The sequence below is a fragment of the Cervus canadensis genome, chromosome 11, assembly GCF_019320065.1.
Source record: "Cervus canadensis isolate Bull #8, Minnesota chromosome 11, ASM1932006v1, whole genome shotgun sequence".
Taxonomy (NCBI): Eukaryota; Metazoa; Chordata; class Mammalia; order Artiodactyla; family Cervidae; genus Cervus; species Cervus canadensis.
The window spans coordinates 77629962-77641408 of record NC_057396.1 but is presented as its reverse complement, the minus strand read 5'-3'; the positions used below and the strand labels follow the sequence as shown (position 1 = coordinate 77641408).

General features: G+C 43.9%; 1 long non-coding RNA gene across 1 annotated transcript; it reads left to right on the top strand.

The window, feature by feature from the left end:
• Positions 1–11088, top strand: LOC122449809. The gene is made up of 2 exons (XR_006272028.1): positions 1–177; positions 10964–11088. It is a non-coding gene; the product is annotated as an uncharacterized LOC122449809 (long non-coding RNA).
• Positions 11089–11447: the final 359 nt, after the last annotated feature.

The following is an 11447-nucleotide window of genomic DNA, read 5'->3' as shown; positions in this document are numbered from 1 at the left end:
TTGCAGCTTCTTCAGTCGAGTTCTCTGTACTGAACGTGCTGGAGAGGGGATGGAGAAAAGGGAGCCCTCCTCCACCGACGCTGACGATGGAACCGGAGCCGCCACCGTGGAGGGCAGCGTGCTGGTTCCTGAAACAGTGAAGAGGAGAATGAAATCAGGACACTCCCGAACAACTCGGTAGGACGGTTTTGATTACCTATAAGACATATATTCGCAAAATACGCTATTCTAAACAGTTAATTTATCCCTATTTTTATAATCATTAGTTGGTTTTTGAAGTTAGTTCTTCTGTTTCTTTTGTACAATGGTTGGTTGTTAGGAACTTACAGACGCCACCTGTAAGTGATAGCTTATGATTTTTGTCTTTCTCTGACTTCACTCCATGTGATAAGGACAGTCTTCTCGGGATCTGAGCCAGAAGTGGGATTGCGGGATCATAGGGTCCCTGTCTGTTTAGTTCCTTAAAGAAGCTCGGAGCTGTTTCCATGGAGGCCGCGTGCATTTACGCATTTACACCTCCACCCAGAGCTAGGAGGAGGCCCTCCGCCCTCCGCCCTCCGCAGCGTTTATTCCCTCCCGCTCCTTCTGATGACGGCTGCCCTGACTGGTGTGAGGCGCCTCGCCAGTGGGGTTCCGAGCCTCCCTGACTGAGCCGTTTGGGAAGTGTAGTCTTTCCAATGCTTTCTGATCTTGTCAAGCGGCTGCGGCTGCGGCTAAGTTGCGTCAGTCGTGAGTGCGACCGCATGGAGGCAGCCCAGCGGGCTCCTCCATCCCTGGGGTTCTCCAGGCAAGAGCACTGGAGGGGGTGCCATTGCCTGCTCCGGATCTGGTACTGTGTGAGCACAATTTACGCCTTGAAATTGACTGCTTGAATGTTGGCCTTGATCTGAATTCTTACTTGATTTACCCCAGGAAGTTACTTGAAGGCAGGTGTCCTTTAAAGCCCTCAGGGCCTTGTAAGAATTATGAGCCCATCAGCGCTGGTTTTACACTTGTTGTGGGAAAGGGCCGCAAGGCAGCAGCATTGCTTCCTGCCTGACTCTGGTTCCTTAGGCAGCAACCACAGCTTGGACTGTCGACTCCAGAGGAATGTGCCAGAAGAGATACCCGAGGCTTGTGTCTCCTGACTTCTTCCCAGTTACCCCGTATCCCGGGACACACCCCAGCGCCCACAATGCCACCCTGTGGAGGGTGCGGTCATCTGTAGGTGGGGTGGCCCTAAGGAGGGGGTCTGGAGCCGGGGACCCCACCCCAGGAAACACGGAGCCCACGGGACCTTCAGAGCTCTTCCAGCGCAGAGGCTGCACCATCCTTGTGTGCCGGAGGCTCGATTTCAGCGTTGGCGGGCCTGGGCGGAGTTCAGTGGGCACTGCAGGCCCACGGGGCTCCGTGGTTGGCACACGTCCTCCAGCTCCCGCAGCCCCAGACACTCCAGCCCTGGAACCGAAGCCTCCTCAGGCTCCAGGGATGTGACACTAACCGAGGTCACCAAGGCCTGAGGGACACAGAGTCAGCATTGCTTCTTTCTTTGTTTTTCCATTTTAATGTCCACTGAGTACATAGGTGATTTAGAATATTGTGTCGGGGGTATTTCTGTTGGATGTGCAGCAGCTTGATTCACTTATATATAAATGTCTGTATGTTTTCTCGGCTTCTTTTCCCCTGTAGATTATTACAGACTGTTGAGTAGGGCTCCTTGTTCTGTGTGGGGGTCCCTGTGGATTACTGTATACATAGTAATGTGTATGTGTTCACCTGAACTGTTGCTGGCCAAAATCTTGCCCTTCTCTGCCCACTGAAGCCAGATAAAATATACGGAGACAGAGTTTGGAGGACGTGGAAAGGTGGCTTTAATTCTCAGCTGGTTGAGAGGGGAACACAATACACTCAGGCCTCAAGAACTGTGCCCTCCTTCATGAGGAGTCTTCTGTCATCGTTCAGTCGCTCAGTCGTGTCCGACTCTTTCCAAGCCCATGGACCACAGCACACGAGGCCTCCCTGTCCATTACCAACTCCCGGAACTTACACAGACTCATGTCCATCGAGTCGGTTATGCCATCCAACCATCTCATCCTCTGTCGTCCCCTTCTCTTCCTGCCCCCAATCCCTCCCAGCATCAGGGTCTTTTCCAGTCAGTTGGTGCTTCACATGAGGTGGCCAGAATATTGGAGGTTCAGCTTCAGCATCAGTCCTTCCAATGAATATTCAGGACTGATTTCCTTTAGGATGGACTGGTTGGATCTCCTTGCAGTCCAAGAGACTCTCAAGAGTCTTCTCCAACACCATAGTTCAAAAGCATCCATTCTTTGGTGCTCAGCTTTCTTTATAGTCTAACTCTCACATCCATACATGACTACTGAATAAACCATAGCCTTGGCTAGATGGACCTTTGTTGGCAAAGTAATGTCTCTGCTTTTAAATATGCTGTCTAGGTTGGTCATAACTTTCCTTCCAAGGAGTACGTGTCTGTTAATTTCATGGCTGCAATCACCATCTGCAGTGATTTTGGAAGCCGGGAAAAATAAAGTCAGCCACTGTTTCCACTCTTTCCCCATCTATTTGCCATGAAGTGATGGGACCGGATGCCATGATCTTAGTTTTCTGAATGTTGAGCTTTAAGCCAACTTTTTCACTCTCCTCTTTCACTTTCATCAAGAGGCTTTTTAGTTCTTCTTCACTTTCTGCCATGAAGGTGGTATCATCTGCACATCTGAGGTTATTGATATTTCTCCCAGCAATCTTGATTCCAGCTTGTGCTTCCTCCAGCCCAGCATGTCTCATGATGTACTCTGCATATAAGATAAATAAGCAGGGTGACAATATACAGCCTTGACGTGCCCCTTTCCCAATTTGAAACCCATCTGTTGTTCCAAGTCTGGTTCTGTTACTTCTTAACCTGCATGCAGATTTCTCAGGAGGCAGGTCAGGTGGTCTGATATTGCCATCTCTTTCAGGATTTTCCACAGTTTCCTGTGATCCACCAAGTCAAAGGCTTTAGTGTAGTCAATGAGGCAGAAGTAGATATTTTTATGGAACTCTCTTGCTTTTCTGATGATCCAGTTGATGTTGACAATTTGCTCTCTGGTTCCTCTGCCTTTTCTAAATATAGATTGAACATCTGGGAGTTCTCAGTATATATACTATTGGAGCCTAGGAGCTGGAGTTTTACTCCATGATGAACTGGACAGCAATTAATGATTGTACTGGGTCTGAATGTTTTATGACCCTCCAGACCAGGGAGGCAGTCTTCTAAATGCCTGGAAACTGGAACAAACACAGCTTTAGGCTAGTGGAGCCAAAAACGTTTACGTGAGAGAATTAAAATGGAAACTAGAAAAAAGAACCAAGGCTCTGACTTCTACCCTGACTGCCTAACAATTTCTCCCTCCCTGGGACAGCGTAGGGGTAAGCGAGACCCTCAGAGTGCTTTGTCTGCCTCGGGGGAGTTGGCCCTCATGGTCCGGGAGCGAGGAGAAGGAAGCCGGAGCAGGAGGCCTGGTGCAAAGGGCCGGGAGGTCTGCAGCCTGTGCTGGATGGAGGTGCGGAGTCCACTCGGCCCAGCTTTCCTTCCTGGCTGCAGACTACGAGACTGTCTCAGATCTTGTCCTTCTCAAGGCACGTGCTGTGTTAATCACCTCCTCCTAAGTGTCAGGGCAGACACTGACAGGCCCAGATCTCCTGTGTTTACCCAGGCCCTTCCCTCCTGGGCTCGGCTCGGGAACAGTCAGCAGGCAGCGCTCACGCCTGGCGCCGACCCGGTGCTCCAAGGTCCACACGTCCCCGATCCCAGTCATACTCCCTTCCGGGTCTGGCCTTGGGGTTTGTAACAAGGAGACTATTCCTAAGAAAAACATGAAAGGTAATCATGAACACAGTTTCTTTTTTTCTTTTTTTTTAAACCAACATATGATTTATTATATTGTAGAATTCATATTACAGTGTATTTTCTCACCAATATTAATTTTTTTTCATTTATTTTTATTAATTGGAGGCTAATTACTTTACAATATTGTAGTGGATTTTGTCATACATTGACATGAATCAGCCATGCATTGACATGTATTCCCTATCCCGATCCCCCCTCCCGCCTCCCTCTCCACCCGATCCCTCTGGGTCTTCCCAGTGCACCAGGCCCGAGCACTTGTCTCATGCATCCGACCTGGGCTGGTGATCTGTTTCACCATAGATAATATACATGTTTCGATGCTGTTCTCTGGAAACACCCCACCCTCGCCTTCTCCCACAGAGTCCAAAAGTCTGTTCTGTACATCTGTGTCTCTTTTTCTGTTTTGCATATAGGGTTATCATTACCATCTTTCTAAATTCCATATATATGTGTTAGTATACTGTTACTCCTCAGGGAACATGCGGAAAGTCGCTTAGCTTGCCTTGAGGGAGAAAGCATGTTTCAATCAGAGAAACACAGTTTCTTAATATATGCTGTTTTTCCAGGTGCTATTTCTGTGGGATTTCTCAAGGCTGTGAAAGTACATTACCAGGAATTCCCACTGCAGCCTATGCTGTTAACAGAGGACTTGATGTTAACCCAGAGGGCATTGTCTCTGGCAGTCTTAACTTGATAAAGGATTGAAACATGCTTTCTCCCTCAAGGCAAGCTAAGAGACTTTCCGCATGTTCCCTGAGGAGTAACCACTGAGAAACATGTATTTAGAGTACAACATGTTTAGTACTATCGTTGACCCCAAAAAGACTACTCAAGAGTATGGGGATCTTATAGTTTATGCTTATTTTACTGTTAATATGAAATAATGATTTCGAGTCAGGATTTAAAATTTTATCCCATCAACATTATGCTTCCTCCCTGTCTCCATCTTGTTATTATGCCTACTTTGAACTTGTTCCTCTCCCTAGGGCCTTCTTCCCCCTTCATTCTTTCTTTTTCCCGTGTGGAAATCAAGCATATTTTATATACTACCCCATAGCCAGGCAAGCCTCAGCATAGTGATCCCTCTGAGTTGGAAGAACTTTGCTTCTTTACAACTTATTTCTGGAAAACAGAATAAGGGACTGCCAGCTCTAAGTTTTCATTCTGGCCTGGTGCTTGCAGTAACCACTGTGTGTGAGCCATCAAAGCATTAATTTTGTTGCCACTTTCTTTCCAGGCTGAAGAAAATCTTTTTTAAGAGTCTGTGGCTAACCTGGTGCTTTTTTGCCAGTCCATCTGGCCATGAGTGTGTGTGACACTTGGGATCATTAGTGGATCTCTGAATCCTGAGTATTGGATAAAACACACACTCTGGACTGTTTCCCTCTCCAGAGCAACCCACAAGGGAAAATGAATCACTGTTCCCTACACTGATTTTCATAACGTAGAACAAGAGAAATACTACTTACAAGGCTCTCTTCCTGTTGGGAGATCAATGTGTCTCTAAGCCTTGAATCATCTGTATCATGGTTTAAGCACAAATTCTCCACAGCTCAGATTTGCAACATCTAAAACACAATTTTGTTAGTTGATTCTTTGCCTTAAGGGACATGAGGTTTTGCCTCCTAGTTTGGGGAAGGTGTATGGCAAGACCCATCTGACAGCTAACAATGTGTATCAGGCTAAGAACACTGGGAGGAGTTAATAAGCTAGATGCCTAGCAACCATAAAATTCGCATCAGTATTAAATATGAACATGCTCAATATTATCCTGAGGGACTGACTTCAAGGTGGAAGTTTTTGTTCTTATGTTTATTTTTCTCCAAATTTGTTATGTTTTTCTGTAATGCTATGAAAAGTCTTCATTTCCCTTTTCCCAATATTGAGGTTCAAAAAGCTAGCTCTCAATCATAGACTAATGTGGATTTAGTTTCCTATATAAGCATTTATATTAGTTTTCTTCAGGCATATCTATGTGTGCATAAAATCCTCATCTTACCACTCGACAGCACCCCTTTAACTGTGCTTTCACACGTGTTCCTTGGTCAAGTCACTTGCCAGAGCAAGCTGGGTTTCTGGAGTCTCGTTTGGTGGGTGAAGGATCCACTGAGGGAGTCTCAGTAGATTTTCCCCTGTATTCTGATCCGTTGGACCTCAGATCTGGAAATGGGGAAGCGCTGATGTCCCCGACTAGCCCCAAGGGTCACAGGAATCTTCCACAGTTGAGCCCCCCCACCCCTCTTTCTGGTCTTGCTGGGGTTTGCTCCTGAAAGATGTCTGTTCCCGTTCTCCTTCCTCCTTTGGGATCTGGCGGTGTCTTCTAAGTGTGTTACTTTCAAATAGGTTTGCTTCTTTTTGCTCTGGGACCTCTGCTGGGGAAAGAAGGTCCAGGCTGTGGGTTACTGGCTTTTCTTGGATGAAAAAACTCTTTTAACTCAAGATGACCAGATCCAAACTGAGGAAACGTTACATTCAACATTCCCCACAGAGAATACAAACCGAGTCATCCATTTTAATGTTTATTTACAGGATGGGGAAAAAGAAACAATGGGACAAACTTTATTAAAATGGGTTTTTAGAAAGCCGCTTGTAATTTTGGTGATGTTATTCATTCGCCATTAAACTTTTTCACTCTGGCCCGAGGCCCTGATGGTTCTGTTCTTTAATATGTAATAAAGGGAACTTCTTGTATCAAGGACCTGATAAGCAAAGTGTTAGTGGATTGATCATTAATATTAATACATTTTTTAAAATGGTCTTATTCTAAGTCATTGAATTTTCCTACTAAATAACTTCTCAAGTTCTTCCCGGTTAAATACCTTGTATGGTGATTCAAAGACACAGCATGCAGGGGACCCACAGGAAGGACTCAACCACGTCAAGTAAACCCTCTCGGCCTGTTGTTTACTCAGAGTGGCGACACTCACGTGGACTCTGAGAGGCTGCAGGCCCTTCCTCAGTCATCTCACCTCTGCACAGACAGCGTCGTGTCTGAAACCTGATTAGAGAGGGCTGTCTCTGCAGGACTGCAGGGTCTCGGTGGTCATTCTGGAAGGGATGTGGATGGGAATTGCCTCACCACTGAAGGTGTCTCCCCTCAGGAATCAACACATTTTGCTTTTGATGTTTTCCTTTTCTTCTAGGTTAGAAACCAGCGACCATGCTTTATAAACACTAAACCTCTACACCAGACAACATATGGATGTTTATTTTTTCTGGTCAAACAAATCAAATTTAAATTATTAAGAACTTAATCCTATGCTTCATGGTTACTATGCAATAAAAGAATTTAGAATAAATGGAAAATAATTGATTACTTCATTGTAGTCAGCACAAAATTGTACTTTGTCCAGTGGCATTTGTTGTGGTATAAACATAAATGATACACAAAAGGTACTTTTACATTCAGAATTTTCCTGACGACTCCCCCTTGTTCCTCACACTCCATGGTCTATTGGTTCTCTCCTTCCCATAAACCAGCTTTCCACAAGAGGGTCAAGACTTAGGGACCCAGGGACTGAAATTAGCTTGCAAACTGGCACGGTGCACTGAATACAGACAACAGTATTATATCCTAATCATCAAACTTAGGAAGAGACTAGACCTTAATTATGCCAGTCACAAAGAGCAATGACAATATACGTGGCATGATAGAGGTGCTAACAGTACCATAATGGCGATCATATGACAATACACAGATGTTTCAAATCCACACGTTGTGCAGTGTGATCTTGTACAAGGCTGGATGGTAAAACATTTTCACTTAAAGGAAAATGGAGCGCCTCCCATCACCCGAGTGATTGCAGGGGTGAGGCAGTGACCAGTCAGAGGATCCTTGTGTTACCGTCTTATCTCTCACTTCCGGCTTCCTCTTCTCCACGCCCCGCGATTCCGGCCTCAGCCGGCGTCACTCACAGCCTGAGGACCTGGGACCGTGCCCAGCGGCCGCTGCCAGGTTCATACCTCTCACCCCTTCTCTCCAATACTGCATTTCAGCCTCACCAAGCTCCCCACCCTGGTTAGATTTTCCTTCTCCTTATGAAGGTTTTCAAAGTTAAATTATTTCCGTTCTGAATTAACCTGATAACATTGGGTAAATGTATGTAGGGAACTGAAATGATCGGATGTTAACATTTGTTTTCTTGGGTAGGGACTCAGCTACTTCCTTCTTTTCCTTCCTGTTCTATATCTTTATTGATACGGCCCCAGATGTATTTTATCTCAGCATGTGGACTGAATTTCATTCCAAAAAACACAGAGCTTGGAGATCTTGGTTTCTTCCTCAGTTCAGTTCAGTTCAGTTGCTCAGTCGTGTCCAAATCTTTGTGACCCCATGGACTGCAGCACGCCAGGCCTCCCTGTCCATCACCAACTCCCGGAGTTTACTCAAACTTGTGTCCATTGAGTCGGTGATGCCATTCAACCATCTCATCCTCTGTCATCCACTTCTCCTCCTGCCCTCAATCTTTCCCAGCATCAGAGTCTTTTCCAATGAGTCAGTTCTTCGCATCAGGTGGCCAAAGTTTTGGGGTTTCAGCTTCAACATCAGTTCTTCCAGTGAACACCCAGGACTGACCTCCTTTAGGATGGACTGGTTTGATCTCCTTGCAGTCCAAGGGATTCTCAAGAGTCTTCTCCAACACCACAGTTCAAAAGCATCAATTCTTCTGCACTCAGCCTTCTCTATAGTCCAACTCTCACATCCATACATGACCACTGGAAAAACCATAGCTTTGACTAGATGGACTTTTGTTGGCAAAGTAATGTCTCTGCTTTTCAATATGCTGTCTAGGTTGTCATAGCTTTTCTTGCAAGGAGCAAGCATCTTTTAATTTCAAGGCTGCAGACACCATCTGCAGTGATTTTGGAGCCCATCAAAATAAAGTCTGTCACTGTTTCCATTTTTTGCCTATCTATTTGCCATGAAGTGATGGGACCAGATGCCATGATCTTAGTTTCTGAATGTTGAGCTTTAAGACAACTTCTTCACTCTCCTCTTTCATTTTCATCAAGAGGCTCTTTAGTTCCTCTTCACTTTCTGCCGTAAGGGTGGTGTCATCTGCCATAAGGGAGGTTATTGATATTTCTCCTGGCAATCTTGATTCCAGCTTGTGCTTCATCCAGCCCAGCATTTCGGATGACGTACTCTGCATATAAGATAAATAAGCAGGGTGACAACATGCAGCCTTGACGGACTCCTTTCCCGATTTGGAACCAGTGTGTTGTTCCATGTCCAGGTCTCTTGGTAGCTGATGCCTTTAAAATGTTACCTAAATCTTTAGCCTCACTATTGATAGGTGTCAAGCCATATGCTAACTATCCTTCTGAGAGACTTTCCTTTATTTGGGGTTATTTTAAAATGCATCATGCAAATCCCAACTGTCCCGGTAGAGCAGGGCTTTGTGAATGTTGACCAGCCAGGGCTTGCAGCTTCCCCAGCTGCCAGTCCACAGCTCCGACCTGCAGTTGGCTTGCTCTGCCCTCGCATAATTTGTTCATTGTTTCCATTCCTTCTCTCCTATCGAAGGCTGACACACTTTCAGTGGGTTGTGAATGAGTCTGAACGCCAAGGCTGCTGTTGGCCGATCCCCAGGAGATACTGGGGCAGACAGGTGAATAATCTGGTATCACTGTTTTCCCAGGACCTGCTGTGTTTGATAAAGGGGCCTGTCACTACCTACTTCTCCCCTCGTATCTTCCTTCTGCTCCGAGGCACCCACCTCTCAGGGATCTAAATTTTACTTGATAATTAGAGGCCACACACCCAGCGGATCACTCTCCTTAGGATTATACTTCAAATAAAACAGACTCCAGGCAGAAAAGGATGCATCTCCTACTCTACTTTCTCATGAAGATACACATACACCCCAACCCTAAAATCTTATCTGAAGAGAACTGTTTATCTTCATTGCTCTATAGACATATGGAATCCAGAAAGCTGCAGCTCATATTCACTATTCAGAGACAACATGAAGTCAAACAATTCCTGCTGAAACCTTAATCCCCTTGATGGGTTCATAACAGAAGCCAGTACTTCCTAATTCACCAGATAAATGAAATACTTACGTATTACATATCTGCGACGATAAAATGCTTCCTTCCCCCATTTGACCACTTTCCTTGCCATGATCAATTCCATGATGGAGAATATCCACAAATACACAGGAAGAATCATTGCAGTTTTCTAAATACAAAAAATAATTCTGTATTCCTCACAGACGTTTACATTCCTAAAAATTTTCACATCATTAAGGTAATACAAAATTGTAAAATGTTTACAAAATAGAAAACTTTACCTGTAATATTCCACCATCTTAACAAAATTATGATGGTTTTGACCTGTTTACATGATAATAATTGTAACAACAGTTTTTTTTTTTTTGAGTACTTACTATATGGCTAGACATTTATGCTATGCATTTTATATGTATTGTTGAGTTCACTCAACAACCTTTTGTGATTGGAAGTATTAGTCTCATCTTAGAGAAAAATGTGACTTGAAGGGGTTAAAATGGCAAAGTCAGTAGTCCTGAAGGGTGGAGGGACTCAGAGCTTGCTTCCAGGCCCCCTTCTCTCCTCACCCCACCCTTGCTATGGGGTGTCTCCCACCCTAGTTCTGATGGCTCTCAGAATCCCAGGTTCAAAATTTCTATATCTCATTTCTGTGTTTCCATAACATTGGCGTAGTTGTAAATGGTATATTATGCCATTTGTTCCATTTAATATCATGCCCTAAACATTATTTTAATTTATATAAAACCTTTATGATTTAGATACTTAGTATCTATATAATGTTTATAATATTTAATAATATATTCCAATATCAATCAGTAAAGTTCAATGTTAAACTGTAATTACTTTTGTACCAACTTAATATATAGAAATATAATTTATTCAAGTATGCTACACAGTTTTGGCTCATAGAACTCTTTCATCTTTTGAATGATTAAAATGGATTTCAAGAAAACTGGTTCATGGTAAATACCACCAGATCATTTCCCATGTGCATTTCTCCACCCTACCCTGTTAGTAACAACATTCAAGAAAACTACTGAGGTCTCTTTTCATTCTTTGCAGACTGGAACAAACTGGATTATATTGCATGTATTTATCACAATTGGCGGTCCTTATGAATATGACAGGATTGGGATGAGCAGAAATCAATTTTCTGACAGGTAATAAAGATCGGATAAGCAGTGGCATGAAGTGGTCTATGTACGGTCTCTCTTAGGTTTGAAATGATATTCTAATAGTTGGAAGATATGTAGGCATACTTTACATGGAGCAGAGGATAGGTGTTCTCCTAAACGCTAAAAACATTGTTTAATTGTCACAAAGTAGGAGTGGTCTACACTGATAACTGGTCATGTTAATGATTACCACTAAGAATATTTGATATCAACTGTTTTTAAAAAATGATTAATTTGGGTAAATGTCCCTCAATTTCACTCTCTTACCTAATAATTTCATACATTTCCTGTGTCCACTTTATTTTTTTTAGCATTATGTGTTACTGAATGAACACTCTTTAGTTATTTTTGATTGATTTTACCACTAATTT